General features: G+C 41.5%; 1 protein-coding gene across 1 annotated transcript in view; it reads right to left on the bottom strand.

Moving 5' to 3' along the window:
- Positions 1-11,702, bottom strand: part of LOC106088715 (protein decapentaplegic) — a 332,467-nt gene extending 320,765 nt beyond the window's left edge. The window contains exon 1 of the mRNA XM_059365934.1: positions 11,089-11,702. The gene's annotated coding sequence lies outside the window, so the exon portion shown is untranslated. The remainder of the gene's footprint in view (positions 1-11,088) is intronic.
- Positions 11,703-16,080: the final 4,378 nt, after the last annotated feature.

Here is a 16,080-nt window from a genome sequence, read left to right as displayed (position 1 = left end):
TGCGCCCAACAGAGGGGCTTAGTTTTCAAGCAACAGCTAACCATTACCGGCACCGCCTTACAGTTTACAATGGAAGTTTTCAGTATTGTTTTCTATTTCCCATAGAAAATACTAGTTAGTGGCAGTTTGAACGGCCGCTATAGAAGTGGTCTCCCTTCCAATTGCGGTTGTTTTTCTTGTTGATGCTGATCGTATAATTAAAATATTTCACTTGTTTCGCTCGTAATGCTGTAACACTGTGAAAAAATTAACATGGCATCCATAACAAATTCTAAATTGAATACACATGCCTGTCGATGGGGATGGGTACTGGGATCGAGTAAATAAGTCACGAACTGATGAGGATCATGTCAATCATTGGAAAATCCAGGCGGTTTTAGTTGGCGAACTCAAACACCTCAACGTGTACAAATTGTATGCCTGGCGACGATGAAAATACGACTTATTAATGTGAAAATATTTAAGAAGTTGATTTGAGGACGTCGACAGGCATTTCGGTGTTACGCCATGGACGTTGCGACAAGGATTATGGAGAGACTGGTTCAAATGTGAGCAATATCAGGCTATAGACTGATTTGGACCGCATTTGGCACAGTTATTGAAAGTCGTAACAGAGTACCGCATGCAAAATTTCATCCAAATCGGACAAAATGGAGGCTTCCAGGGGCTGAAGAAGCCAAATCGGGAGATCGGTTTATATGGGAGCTATATCAGGTTATAGACTGATTTGGACCGTATTTGGTACAGTTTTTAAAAATCATAACAGAACATAGTATTCAAAATTTCACCCAAATCGGACAAAATTGCGGGTTGTAAGGACTCAAGAAGTCAAATCGGGAGATCGGTTTATATGTGGGAGCCATATCAGGTTATAGACCGATGTGGACCGAAATAGCCACAGTTGTTAAAAGGCGCAATGAAACACCGCATGCAAAATTTCAGCCAAATCGGACTTCCTGGGGCTCAAGAAGTCAAATCGCGAGATCGGTTTATAAGGGAGCTATACCTGGTTACAGACCGATTTGGACCGTAATAGCCATAGTTGCTAGAAGGCGTAATAAAACACCGCATGCAAAATTTCGGCCAAATCGGACTTCCAGGGGCTCAAGAAATCAAATCTGGAGATCTGTTTATGTGGCAGCTATACCAGGTTACAGACCGATTTGGACCGTAATAGCCATAGTTGTTAGAATACGTAATAAAATACCACATGCAAAATTTCGGCCAAATCGGACTTCCAGGGGCTCAAGAAGTCAAATCTGGAGATCGGTTTATGTGGGAGCTATATCAGGTTGTAGACCGATTTGGACCGTATTTGGCACAGTTGTTGTTAGTCGTAACAAAGCACTACATGATGAATTTTAGCCAAATTGGACAAAAATTGCGGCTTCCAGGGGCTCAAGAAGTCAAATCCGGAGATCGGTTTATATGGGAGCTATATACAAAACTGAATCAATATAGCCCATTTGCAATCCCCAACGACCTACATCAATACTAAGTATCTGTGCAAAATTTCAAGCGGTTTCGTGATTTCGACAGACGGGCTGACGGACAGGGCTAGATAGACTCAGAACTTCGAGACGATCAAAAATATATATACTTTAAAGGGTCCTCGACGAATATTTCGAGGTGTTACAAACGGAATGACTAAATTAGTAAACCCGCATCCTATGATGGTGGGTGTAAAAATGTTTGCAATTTTCAAAAACTTTTTGATTGATTCGATTTAAAAAAAAAAGTAAGAGCGTGCTAAGTTCGGCCGGGCCGAATCGTATATACCCTCCATCATGGATCGCATTTATCGAGTTCTTTGCGCGGTATCTCTTTATAGGCAAACAAAGAATAACGAATAAAAACTGCTACGCGTTTTGGAGCTATATCAAGTTATAGCCCGACTCAGACCATAAATGAATTGAATGCTGAACAATTTGAAGTCATTGTGTAATATTTTAGTTCATTCGGATAATAATTGCGCCTTGTCGGGGGTTCAAGAAGCAAAATCGGGAGATACGCTTATATGGGAGCTTTATCAAGCTATAGATCGATTCAGACCATATTGCACACGAATGTTGAAGGTCATGGGAGAAGCCGTTGTACAAAATTTCTGCCAAATCGGATGAGAATTGGGCCCTCTAGAGCCTAAAGAAGTGAAGATCCCAGATCGGTTTATATGGCAGCTATATCAGGTTATGTTCCGATTTGAACAATATTTATCGCAGTTATTTGACGTCATAGCAAAACATCTCATGCTAAATTTCAGCCAAATCGGATGAGAATTGCGCTCTCTAGAGGCTCAAAAAGCCCTCTAGAGGCTCAAGAAGCCCTATAGAGGCTCAAGAAGCCCTCTAGAGGCTCAAGAAGACAAGATGACAGATCGGTTTATATGGCAGCTATACCAGATTATGGACCGATTTGGATCATACTTAGCACAGTTGTTGGAATTCATAACAAAACACCTTCTGACAAATCGGAGGAGAATTGCGCCCTCTAGCGGCTCAAGAAGTCAAGATCCAAGATCGGTTTATATGACAGCTATACCAGATAATGAACCGATTTGGATCATACTTAGCACAGTTGTTGGAAGTAACACCAAAACACTACGTGCAAAATTTCTGTCAAGTCGGATGAGAAATGCGTCCTCTAGAGGCTCAAGAAGTCAAGATCCAAGATCGGTTTATATGACAGCTATACCAGATTATTACCCGATTTGGATCATACTTAACACAGTTGTTAAAAGTGATACCAAAACACTTCGTTCAAAATTTCAGCGAAGTCGGACGCGAATTGCGCCCTCTAGAGGTTCAAGAAGTCAAGATCTAAGATCGGTTTATATGGCAGCTATATCAAAACATGGACCGATTTGGCCCTATTCCAATCCCAATCGACTTACACTAATAAAAAGTATTTGTGCAAAATTTCAAGCAGCTAGCTTAATTCCTTCGAAAGTTAGCGTGCTTTCGACTGACAGACGGACGGACGGACAGGCGGACGGACGGACGGACATGGCTTGATCGACTTAAAATGACATGACTATCCAGAATATGTATACTCAGATGCATATTTCGAGGTGTTACAAACAGAATGAGGAAATTAGTATACCCCCACCCTATGGTGTGGGGTATAAAAACGGTGCATATATTAATCCGCGCCATGCCACTATGGACATACTCCTAGGCCCGTAATCGGCTTGTTGCACGCTCCTAATACTTAAAAGTAACCTCGAAAAAAAGAAAATCGTAGTTATAAAACTAGATTTTTTCTCTCAGTGTAATTAGTCTGTTATCTGTTACTCTCTTGGCAAAGTGAGTGAGCGAATGCACACTCGCATGCATGCGTTCGTTTACTTTAACTTGAGGTTAATTTTAGTAGAACAGGAACGCTCAGCAATGAAAATAGAAAAGAATATCTACAAGAAAATAAAAACAACTACAAAAACCGGCACAAAAACACAATTTAGGCATGGCCTCAGATGCGAAGCTTTTCAGCGTTTTCAGCCACAAAGACGACGACAGCTGCGGCAATAGCAAAATTTTTGCGACAGCAAGCAATAGCAGCAGCATTAGTACTACTCGCAACAGCAGAAAAACTTGTTCATTGGAATTTTTCTAATAAATCACAAAAAAAGACCAAACAAAACAAAAGCCCCTGCTAAAAAAAAAAAGAATATTAAAAAACATAGAATTGCCAAGACTAAATTAAGACAAACTTAACACAGATAAGCAAGAATTTTAGAAAAAAACACACACAAATGCTCCAAAAAAGTTCTCAAGAATCTAATTAGAAGATTTGATAATTTTTATCAAAATAGATATGACACGTAAAAATAGTCACAGAGGGTATAAAGATATAAAATAGAAACCTAATTCAAGGTTTACTTGCCATTGAATTTAAAAGAGGTAAAAAGCCTTGTTGCAATTTAGCCCACGAACAATCCATTAAGGAACAGGGGCAACCTTCTCCCATATCTTCGAGTGCTGTCCAATTGAAGCTTAAGCTCAATGATAAGGGACTTATTTTTTATAACCGATTCCGAACGGCGTACCGCAGTGCGACACCTCTTTGGGGGAGTAGCCTTTACTTGGCTGCCATACCAAATGGGACAGTACCTCACATATGTCGCCACCATTAGGAGGGAATAACCACCGCTGAAAATTATTTCTAATATTCTCGCCAGGGTTCGAACCCATTTAGCGTCGTAGGCGGACATGCTAACCTCATAAATACCTCACAAATTTTGCCGGAAATAGGTGGGAAAAGGACAGTCCGCACTTTCAGGCCATTAAGCCGGACGGACCTGACGGTATTATCCCAGCACTGCTGCAGAAGTCCCTTGGAGTCACAGCGCCCCGGCTGGAAGGAATTTTCTGGGCGAGCTCTGCATGGTCCTACATATATAGACCTTGCAGGAAGTTCAATGTCATCATTATCCCCAAGGCGGAAAAAATAAACTTCAGCACGACGAAGGATTATAGGTCCATTAGGTGGATGTTATGGATACGTAGGGAAGACCTAAGAAGATCTCCGACTACCTGTCACCGGTTTTGACTGGGGTAAGGATATTCAGGATACGTTTTCATGTGAGGGATTAATGAAGGGCGAATGCTGTGTTTGAGGTGAATGAGACCTCGATCTACACTCCAAGATGGAGTCATAGGGTCTGGATTGCGGGTCCACTGCGACGCACAATATCGGTAAGTCTCTGAGATTGCCGGATGAATGTACGGTCTTTTAGGCAGAGGTCAATGCCATTACAGTAGCCGGTATATACCATCCTCAAAACTCAGCATTTATGTGGACAGTAAGGCGACGCTAATGGCGTTGGGTTCGAGGATGGCGAGGTCATAAATATATATACACCCAGAAAAATAAGTTTGCTGAGGTTAGTATGTCCGCCTATGACGCTGAACGCATGGGTTCAAATCCTGGCGAGAGCCTTAGGAAAAATTTTCAGCGATGGTTTTCCCCTCCTAATGCTGGCAACATTTGTGAGGTTCTTGACCATGTAAAACTTCTCTCCAAAGAGGTGTCGCACTGTGGCACGCCGTTCGGACTCGGCTATAAAAAGGAGGACCCTTATCATTGAGCTTAAATTAGAATCGGACTGCACTCATTGATATTTGAGAAGTTTGCCCCTGTTCCTTAGTGGAACGTTCATGGACAAAATTTGCATTGCATTAACAAACACTGTCTGCTGACATTTATTTTAAACTAGCTGAACCGGGCCATCTGCGCTGCTCCTTCTTTCACTCTCTTATATCCTTATGTTGAGTCCTATACAGGCGCAGTCGATAAATAAGCCCTGTTTGGGGGTGGTACGGCCCTTCAGACATTGGGATGTAAACTTCGTAAACTACTCACAAATATCGTTATTTTGAGCTCAACACTACCATTGTCGGTAAATATATTTGGTTTGGGGGTTGTTCTTTGGGTCGAAATTTCAATCAATGAAATTGGGTACTAAGTACGCCGTTCATGCGGTTAAGCCCTAATTCGGATGATCGATAAATATGACAGCTATATATAAATATGGACCATATTTGAATTGGATGTCGGCAATCTTAAAGCTGGTCACTGTTTCAAATTTCAGCAAAATCTGAGAATAAATGCGAAATTTATAGTCTTTAGACCCTTAAGATGAAGATGGGTCTCTATGGCAGCTATATCTAAATATAGCCCGATCTGGACCATATTCGGGACAGATATTGGGTGTCTTGATACAACTCGCTGTTCCAAATTTCAGTGCAGTCGAGTAATAACTGCGCCTGCTATAAGCTTAAGACCCAAAACCGGCAGATCGGTCTATATGGCAGCTATATCCAAATAGGTTCTGGTTTAGACCATTTTTCGTTCGAATATCGACGGACCTATTAAAAATGACTGTTCCTTATTTCAGCAAAATCGGATAATAAATCCGCGTGTTATAGGTCTATATGGCAGCTATATGTAAATATGGTCCGATATACACCATAATCGGGTCGGATGTCGAGGCTCTTAGTGCAACTCACTAATTAAAATTTCAGCATAATCGGAGAATAAATGTGCCTTTAATGGTTTTTAGACGTGAAGATCTGCCTCTATGGCAGCTATATCTAAATATAGCCCAATCTGGATCATATTCGGGGCAGATGTTGGGAGTCTCGATACAACCCACTGTTCCAAATTTTAGCGAAGTCGGGTAATGAATGCGCAAGTTATAGGCCTTAGACCCAAAATCGGCAAACCGGTCTATATGGCAGCTATATCCAAACATTTTCGGTTCAGATATCGACGGACCCGATAAAACTCACTGTTCCGAATTTCAGCGAAATCGGGTGGCAAATGCGCCTGTTATAGGCTTAAGACCCTAAATCGGCATATGGGTTTATATGGCAGCTATATGTAAATATGGTCCGATATACACAACAATCCGGTCGGATTTCGAGGACCCCAAGCGCTGCTCACAGTTTCAAATTTCAGCAATCGGAGAATATATGCGACTTTTATGGTATTTTAACCCTAAAGCTGAAGATCGGTCTCTATGGCAGCTATATCTTAATATAGCCCGAACTGGACCATATTCGGGACAGATGTTGAGAGTCTTAATACATCTCAGTGTTCCAAATTTCAGCGAAGTTGGGTAATAAATACGTCTGTTATAGGTCTAAGTCCCAAAATCGGCAGATCAGTCTATATGACAGCTTTATCCAAATATGTTCCGATCTGGATCATTTTCGGTTCGGATATCAACGGGCCTAATAAAACTCCCGCTTCTAAATTTCAGCGAAATCAGGTAATAAATGCGCCTGTTATAGGCTTAAGATACTAAATCGGCAGATCGGTCTATATGGCAGCTATATGTAAATATGGTCCGATATACACCATAATCGGGTCGGATGTCGAGGCCCCTAGTGCAACTCACGGAGAATAAAAGCGTCTTTTGGATCATTTTCGGTTCGGATATTAAGGGTGCTAATAAAACTCACTGTTCCGAATTTCAGCGAAATATATCTTGCCATAGCCCCCTATAGACCGATCTGCCGATTTAAGGTCTTAGGCCCATAAAAGCAATATTTATTATCCGCGAGTTGTTCCGACTTGGATATAGCTCTCATATTGTCTGATCTCTCGATTTAAGGCCTTGGGCCCATAAATGTCGCATTTATTGTCCGATTTGACTGAAATTTGGGCCAGTGAGTTATGTTAGGCTCCTCGATATCTTTCTTCAATTTGTCCCAGATCGGTCTGGATTTGGATATAGTTGCCCCATAGACAATTTTCCCTAATATTGATATCAGATTCGTGCTTTACTCCGAGAGACCTTTCATTTGAGCCCCACATTGCTATGGTCATAAATTTGTTCCCGTTGGGAATGTTTTTGGGGAGAGGCGGCCCCCCAAACACTTGGTCCCATATTTGGATATCATAACCCCATAATCCCATGATCAATAAATTAGTCCTGTTTGGGGGGTGTTTTGGGGAAGGGGTGGGCCCCAGAAACGTGGTCCCACATTTGGATATTAGATTCGTATTCTACTCTCAAATACCTTTCATTTTAGTCCCATATTGTCGTGATTGGTCTAAATACATGTTTGGTAGGTTTTAGGGTGGGGCGGTCCCCCTAGGTACCGCATCCGAAATTTGGATACCAAATTTTTATTTTTAGGGTACTACATGAGAGCACACAAAAAATCGCACCACCCATCTCCGAGATCTGGCGTTTCTGAAAAATAGAGTAAGGGGGAGGGTCCGCTCCCCCTTCAGAAATCAAAAATTTAGTACCCTATTTTCAGCAAGGGATCATTATGCACCATCTGTGAAAATTTCAAGAAAATCAGCTCAGCCGTTTCTGAGTCTATAAGGAACACACAAACATACAAACAAATCTACAAACAAACACAAATTTATTTTTTATATATAAGATATTGCTAAAGTTGCGTTAGGCCCTTCGACATCCATACCATGTATGGTTAAAATCGGTAGATATTTCGATATAACTACCATAAACACCAATCTGTGAATTTAAGGTGTTGGGCCCAAATAGACGCATTTATTGTCCGATTTCGCTGAAATTTGGGACAGTGAGATTTGGAGGCCACCATAGCGCAGAGCTTAGTATGTCCTCCTATGACGCTGAACGCCTGGGTTCGAATCCTGGCGAGACCATCAGAAAACATTTCCAGCGGTGGTTTTTCCCTCCTAATGCTGGCAACATTTTTGTGGTACCATGCCATGTAGAATTTCTCTCCAAAGAGGTGTCGCACTGCGGCACGCCATTCGGACTGGGCTATAAAAAGGAGGCCCCTTATCATTGAGCTTAAAACTTGAATCGGTCTGCACTCATTGATATGTGAGAAGTTTGTCCCTGTTCCTTAGCGGAATGTTCATGGGCAAATTTTTGCATTTTGAGTTACGTAAGGCCCTCCGACAACTTTCTTTGCAATTTGGCCTAGATCGGTCGAGATTAGGATATAGCTGCAATATAGACCGATCCCTCGATTTAAGGTTTCGGGCTCACAAAAGGCTCATTTCTTGCCCGATTTTGCCAAAATTTGGGACAATGAGTTGTGTTAAGCCCCTCGGCATCTTTCTGCAAATTGGCCCAGACCGGTCTGAATTTGGATATAGCTGTCATATAGACCGATCTCTGGATTTAAGGGTTTGACCCATTAAAAGGTGCTTTTATTGTCCGATTTCGCTGAAATTTAGGGCAGTGAATTGTGTTAGGCCCTTCGCCATCCTTCTTCAATTTGGCTCAGATCGTCCCTGATTTGAATATAGCTGCCATGTAGACCGATCTCTTGATTTAAGGTCCTGGGCCCATAAAAGCGACATTTATTGTCTGATTTCGCTGAAATTTAGGGCAGTGAGTTGTGTTGAGCCCCTCGCCATCCTTCTTCAATTTGGCCCAGATCGTTCCTGATTTGAATATAGCTGTCATGTAGACCGATCTCTTGATTAAAGGTCCTGGGCCCATAAAAGCGACATGTATTATCCGATTTCGCTGAAATTTAGGACATTGAGTTGTGTTGAGTCCCTCGACATCCTTCTCCAATTTGGCCTAGATCGGTCGAGATTAGGATATAGCTGCCACATAGACCGACCTCTCGTTTTAAGGTTTTGGGCCCATAAAAGGCGCACTTATTGTCCGATTTCGCTGAAATTTGGGACAATGAGTTTTTTAAGGCCCTCCGACAACTTTCTGCAATTTGGCCTATATCGGTCGAGATTAGGATATAGCTGCCATAAAGATCGATCTCTCGATTTAAGGTTTTGGGCCCATAAAAAGCTCATTTATTGTTCGATTTTCCCAAAATTTGGGACAATTAGTTGTGTTAAGCCCCTCGGCATCTTTCTTCGATTTGGCCCATATCGGTCTGGTTTTGGATATAGCTGTCATATACACCGATCTCTCCTTTAAGGTTTTGGGCTCATAAAGGCGCACTTATTGTCCGATTTCTCCAAAATTTAGGACATTGAGTTGTGTAAGGCTCTTCGACATCTTTCTTCAATTTAGCCTAGATCGATCGAGATTAGGATATAGCTGCCATATAGACCGATCTCTCGATTTAAGGTTTTGGACCCATAAAAGGCGCATTTATTGTTCGATTTCGCTGAAATTTACAACAGTGAGTTGGGTTAGGCCCTTCGACATATTTCTGCAATTTGGCCCAGATCGTTCCAGATTTGAATATAGCTGCCATATAGACCGATCACTCGATTTAAGGTCTTGGGCCCAGTGAGTTGTGGTAGGCCCTTTCCGACAGAGACCAGTAAGACCGTTCGACATCGCTCTTCAGTTTGGCCTAGATCGATTCAGGTTTGGATATAGCTGCCATATGGACAAATCTCTCAATTTAAAGTCTTGGCCCCATATAAGCCGCATTTATAAACCGATTTCGTTGAAATTTGACAAAGTGACCTATGTTAGACTTTTCGACATCTGTGGCTTATATGGTTCAGATCGGTCTATATTTGGATATAGCTACCAAAATTGAACAATGACTTGTGCTTATAAGACCACTCAATGTCCTTGCCGAATTTGGTCCAAATCGGACCATATTTCAATATAACTGCTAAGGGGGCCATAAATTATGCATTTTTCACCGGATTATGACGAAAGCTGGTTTACACATATACCACCAAAATTCGGCTAGGCCGAACTTAACGCCTTTTTACTTGTTTTTAGTTCAAATGGTCATACTTCGATGACCTTGACGTATAATTTTCATAAAATTCGCCCCATTCTTCTTGATCGTAGCTTCGTTGGACTTTCTATTCGAGAAAACCCCATTTAAATGTTGAGAGTTCATTCTATGGACCGCAATCAAAACAAAATTACTATTCAAGTTGTTTTGATTTTCAAGAAAGTAGGTTTTTATGGTATTATTGTCTATTTCCAAAATATTTTTGTTTATTTTATTAATATAACAAAAAAAAAAAAAATGTGGAGACAAAGAATGTTAAAAAAAAAATTAAATATTTTTTTTTTTTTTTTTACAGAGGCTTTATCTCATTAGGTTGGTTGGTGTTTTGTTTTGATGTTGACTTGTTGTGGCGTTGTCGTTGTTGTTATTATTGACGCTGATGGGGATGCTGATGGTGATGGTGATGGTGATGCTGATGATGGTGTTGTTAGTCGTCGATGGATCAGTTGGCTGGTTGGGTTGGTCAGTGTGGATGGATGGTGGGCCATTGGGTGGTGGTGATGGTGATGGTGTTGCTATTGTTGTTGTAGCTTTATCAATGCTGTTGTTGGGTTGCTTTTTGCTTTTGTTTTATTTCAGTGTTGTTTTTTTTTGCATTTTATGAAGTGATTTGCCTTCTACCATCAACTTCATTTAAATATTTATTTACTTTTTTTCTGTGTGGTGATTTTTTTTTTGTTTTTTTGCTGTTGGCGTAGTTGCTGCCGAGGTTTTGAAACACACAATAGTAGAAATACAACTTTTGGCTTGACTTGGCTTGGATTTTATTATTAATTTTTTTTTTGCTGTTGATGTTGTTGTTGTTCTCTTGTATATATGTTGTTGTTCTCTTGTATATATACAAAAACTACATAGGCAGTTATAAAATATTTTCAATATACAATATATATAAAAATTTATTTACTCGATTGATGTGATTATTCCACAAATTATTGATTGTATTATTAAACTTTTTTCCTTATTCCGCTGCTGCCGCTGCTGCTGCTTCTTCCTCTACCCTCGATTTAAACGGGTTGTGTATGACTTCGATAAAACAATTTTTTTTTTCTTTTTCAATAGACATTGGAAAATTTTCCTTTCGAACACCTGCAAAAACACTGCCGCACAATGGTAATGATGTGGAAAAACATTTTTGTCGATTTCTTTTTCCTTTTCTTTTTTTGGAGGATGATTTGCTTATGTAAAAGCTCCCAAGACACTCACTATTAACGGTTTGGGGGTATGTGATAAAAAAAAAGGCCCCCCACAACACAAATTTTCACACCATTTCCTTGAGATTTTCTTTTTTTCCCCTCCTGTGTTAACAAAACTTTTTTTTATATTTTGGGGGGGGAAGGAGGGGGATTTTTTTTGACAAACAAAAAACTATCAAATTTGTTGTTTTTTTTTCGAATATTCGTTTCGTTACGGTTTGTGCGTTGCCTTGCGTTTTTTTTTCTGGTTATTTTTTTTTATTTCTCAAAATCGAAACTACCTGAAAGTTGTAGTTTTTCAATTTCTCGAGCGCGTCTCACACGTTGTTGATTACGACTGACTGACTTTAGGAAAAAAAGTATAACCGTTTGTATCAGCAGTCAGTTGTTCGGTTCAGTTCAGCAGCTTCATGTCGCCGCTGTGTGCTGTTTTATTTTTCTGCCCCTTAAGCCCGGCCGGCCCGGCTTTGGCCTAGCTTGTCGCAAGGCGTTGTTGTTGTCGCCGTTGTCTTTGCTTTTGATATTTTTGCCAGATGCTGGCTCGCTGGCTTGCTGGCTGCTTGACTGCTGTGGTTTTTTGAATCATTCAGCTGGGCCGGCTGGCTGGCTGGCAGGCAGGCAGACTGACTAGCTAGCTGGCAGTCTGACTGGATGCTACTTTGCCTGGCTTTTGGACTTGCCGAGTTGCTTGCTCAGTGTTCACGGTTCTTTTGTCCGTCCGTCCGTCTGTCTCTGTTGTAGGATGCCATACTAGTTGGATGTACTGTGTTGTAGAGTGGATTCCAACTCATTTGCTTAACAGCGCCAGCAAAGACTCTCAGCGCCATAATGAAGGCAAACAAATGAACAAAACACAAGAATAATGAAAAAGGAAACACCAAAACCAAGATTTAGAGCAACTCATATTTTGTGAGCATCAAGAAAAGCTGGAAATTTTCCCATATTTTCCAATGAAATTAAGATTAGAATTAGAATGAAGCTAGACTTTGTTATGTTCCACAAAACGGAAATTTAAGTCAAGGACTTTGCATGAACTCGAATAGAACAAGAAATAGGTGATGGGACCAAACTTGGGATAACCACTACCATGTATATTTGTATTTCTAATCGTATATATATAGACACTGGACACTTGCAGTGTGGACGATTCCTTCTTATATGCTTCACTAGCTGCTGCAGTCGAAGTACCTTTGGAGTTCCGTCCTTCCCCGCTGGCGCACTTCTTGAGCCCAATCCAAACGCATGACCCACCCACACACGGCTTGTCGGGTGCAGTCGCGGCATGGGGATTTTCAGTCTCCGGCAATCCGCCAGACTTTAAAGATGTGGGCAAATGTTCCTCAGACAACTGCTGAGTCCTCTCCTGACTCCCCCAACCCCATCGCTCTTTCTATTGAATCCATAGGTTTCAACTCCTTCAGGCTTGTCGAGGTCTGGAAGACAGCCTGGATTTAGTACGAATACGGCATGTCCCCGGTCGCCATCTACTAAACTTTCCCACAACATTCCATTAAGGAACAAGGGATACTCCTCTCATATCAATGAGTGCACTCCGATTAATGTTTAAGCTCAATGATAAGGGGCCTCCTTTTTAATGGTGAGTTCAAACGGCGTTCCGCATAGCGACACCACTTGGTAGAGAAGTTTTAACCTGGCAGGATACCTTACAAATGAAGTCAGCATTAGTAAGGGGATGTTCGCGCCGGGATTTGAACCCAGGCGCTTGGCGTCATAGGAAGACATACCAACCTCTGCGCCACTGTGGCCTCCTCCGGTTGCCATCAGTCTCGTCCAATCTATCATTCTGCCAGTCAATGATTGATAGATTGGGATAACAGTCCCTTAGTCTCCCAAGTAAGAATTCAGTATCTGAGGGAATCTTTGGTATCCAAGCATGTGCCATTGATGGAGAAGGAATATCGTCCTCGTTAACTAAATCCAACGTTGCCAGATCTTGTCAGTCTTTTTTAGGGCTCACCGAAAATTTTCATCTGAGCGTTGATCCCCGAAAGCAGTTGTTTTGTATCGGCCCGATACCAGCCTGCATCGTCACAAAGTGGAGGAGGCCCAGGCATTTCCGCAAGGACATCGTAGTAAACATTTTAAAGTCCCTTGACTATCGCACTATTGTGTTTAGGTATGCAGCTCTGTTCTTCTCCCATGCCGATAACTACTATCACCAAGCTGTCCTTAGCGGCATTGTCAAAGGTTCTGGAGCCCATATTACTCTTGTGCGCCTTAGTTCTTCTGGGCATGGGATGCCACCCAGGTGATCGCAGCTTTTTGGGTGAGTGCTGTGCAGTTTCCGAATCTAGCCGTGTAGCCTTTGGGGTAGCCTGTTCAGCGAATCTTCCTGTGAATCTTCGAGCCCATCTAAGGGAAACTCCCTTCTTATGGCTGAGAGTTTAAGGATTATTCACACCAAGCCTCTCAACAAGCCTGAGAGTAATGTGCCTTTATAGAAGGAGCACGGAAGATCGTAGAGCTTGAAACGCTATTCTATGTTTGGCAAATGGGACAAATGTTCTGTCATAGCCAATTAAAGTAAAGTAATGCGCCTCTTATTATTCCAACATCTTAAAGAGCGTATTTGTTTGCCAGAAAAGGTCTGGGCAAATTATAGGCACGCGAACCGAAGGTTCGGCCTTGTCCTTAAGACTCATACCCTGTGTCTTTGTCAAAAGACCCTGCTGACTAGTCGTCTGTCGGCTAGTGGAGCCTGAAGCAGCCGCTCCACCAGTTGAGGTCTCAGTAGCAGACAACCTGCTACGGCCTGATACCACCATCGCAGCTGTTGGGTCTTGAAGCCCATTCTATGCCTAATTCTGGGCTCTAGATCTGCCGCTCCATTGGGAATAGACGCAGATCATCAACCACCTAATGGATAACACTATCCTAATTATCCTTGAGTGCCTTGACATTTTTTCCGAAAATAACTACCCATTACGAGTTGCAGAAATTCTTGCGGAGCGAAATAACAAAACATCCGCTCCACTCAACGACTCAAACAAGCCAAATTATAATGGTCTGTCCTTCTATCCGTCCCCTGTTGGAAGCACGAAAACTTTCGAGCGAGTAAAACCAATGACCTATAATAGTTGTTCAACATTTGGTCCGTTTCGTTCTGAGATATCCTATTTAAATTTTGAGCCTCTAAAAGACGCAAATCTAGTCCCATTTGACTGAAACTTTCCATGTAACATCTTATGCACCTATAGGGACCAACACACATATTTGCCAATGAACATTCCATTAAAGAACTTCTCACATTTCAAAGAGTTCTGTGCAATTCATGTTTTAAGCTCAATCATAGCTTGATAGGTTCGAATAGCGTGCCGCAGGACTACATCTCATAAATGTCACCAGAATTAGGAGTGGATAACCACTGTATTAGGCTATAAACCGATTCATGCCATATTCGACACGTATGTTAAAGGTCATGAGAGAAGCCGTTGTACAAAATTTCAGCCAAATCGGATAATACTTGCGCCCTTTAGAGACTCAAGATGTCAAGATCCAATATCGGTTTATATGGCAGCTATATCAGATTATGAACCGATTTGAACTATTCTTAGTACAGTTGTTAAAAGTTATAACAAAACACCTCACGCAAAATTTCAGCCAAATCGGATAATATTTACGCCCTCTAGTGGCTCAAGAAGTCAAGACCCCAGATCGGTTTATATGGTTATGGACCGATTTGAACCATTCATTATACAGTTGTTGAAAGTCATAACAAAACACCTCATGCAAAATTTCAGCCAAATCGGATAAGAATTGTGCCCTCTAGTGGCTCAGGAAGTCAAGACCCAACATCGGTTTATATGGCAGCTATATCAGGTTATGGACCGATTTGAACTATTCTTAGCACAGTTATTGGAAGTCATAACAAAACACCTCACGCAAAATTTCAGCCAAATCGTATAAGAATTGTGCCCTCTAGTGGCTCAAAAAGTCAAGATCCCAGATCGGTTTATATGGCAGCTATATGAAAACGTGGACCGATATAGCCCATTTACAATCCCAACCGATCTACACTAATAAGAAGTATATGTGCAAAATTTCAAGCGGCTAGTCTCACTCTTTCGAAAGTTTGCGTGCTTTTGACAGACAGACGGATGGACAGACAGACAGACGGACGGACATGGCTAGTTCGACTTAAAATGTCATGACGATCAAGAATATATACTTTATGGGGTCTTAGATAAATATTTCGAGGAGTTACAAACAGAATGACGAAATTAGTATACCCCCATCCTATGGTGGAGGCTATAAAAAGTAAAAATGTGTTAAGTTCGGCCCACTGAAGCGACTATTCTGGCTATTGTGACAAAATTATGCACCAAATTTACATTTTTTGACATTTAACCACCAACTCGCTTAGGTAGAGTAAGAGCTGGAGTAAATATAGCAACTGTATCGGCCAGTGTTAATGACGACCAACAATTATCGATTCGCCGCCGTTCGCAGCAATTGGGCCACTGTTACTCAACAACGTGGAAAATTTTGCGGAAGGATTTAGGTGTGAAACCTTTCAAAATACAGCTGGTGTAAGAGTTGAAGCCGAACGACCTACCGCAACGTTGAATTTTTGGTGAATGGGCTCTGGGAAAGTTGGCCGAAAATCGGTTCAGATTTAGATATAGCTTCCATATATGTATATAGCTCGATTTTCATTCCAAGAGCCACTACAAGCGCATTTA

The sequence above is a fragment of the Stomoxys calcitrans genome, chromosome 3, assembly GCF_963082655.1.
Source record: "Stomoxys calcitrans chromosome 3, idStoCalc2.1, whole genome shotgun sequence".
NCBI classification, from domain to species: Eukaryota; Metazoa; Arthropoda; class Insecta; order Diptera; family Muscidae; genus Stomoxys; species Stomoxys calcitrans.
This window is presented reverse-complemented; position numbering and strand designations above follow the sequence as displayed.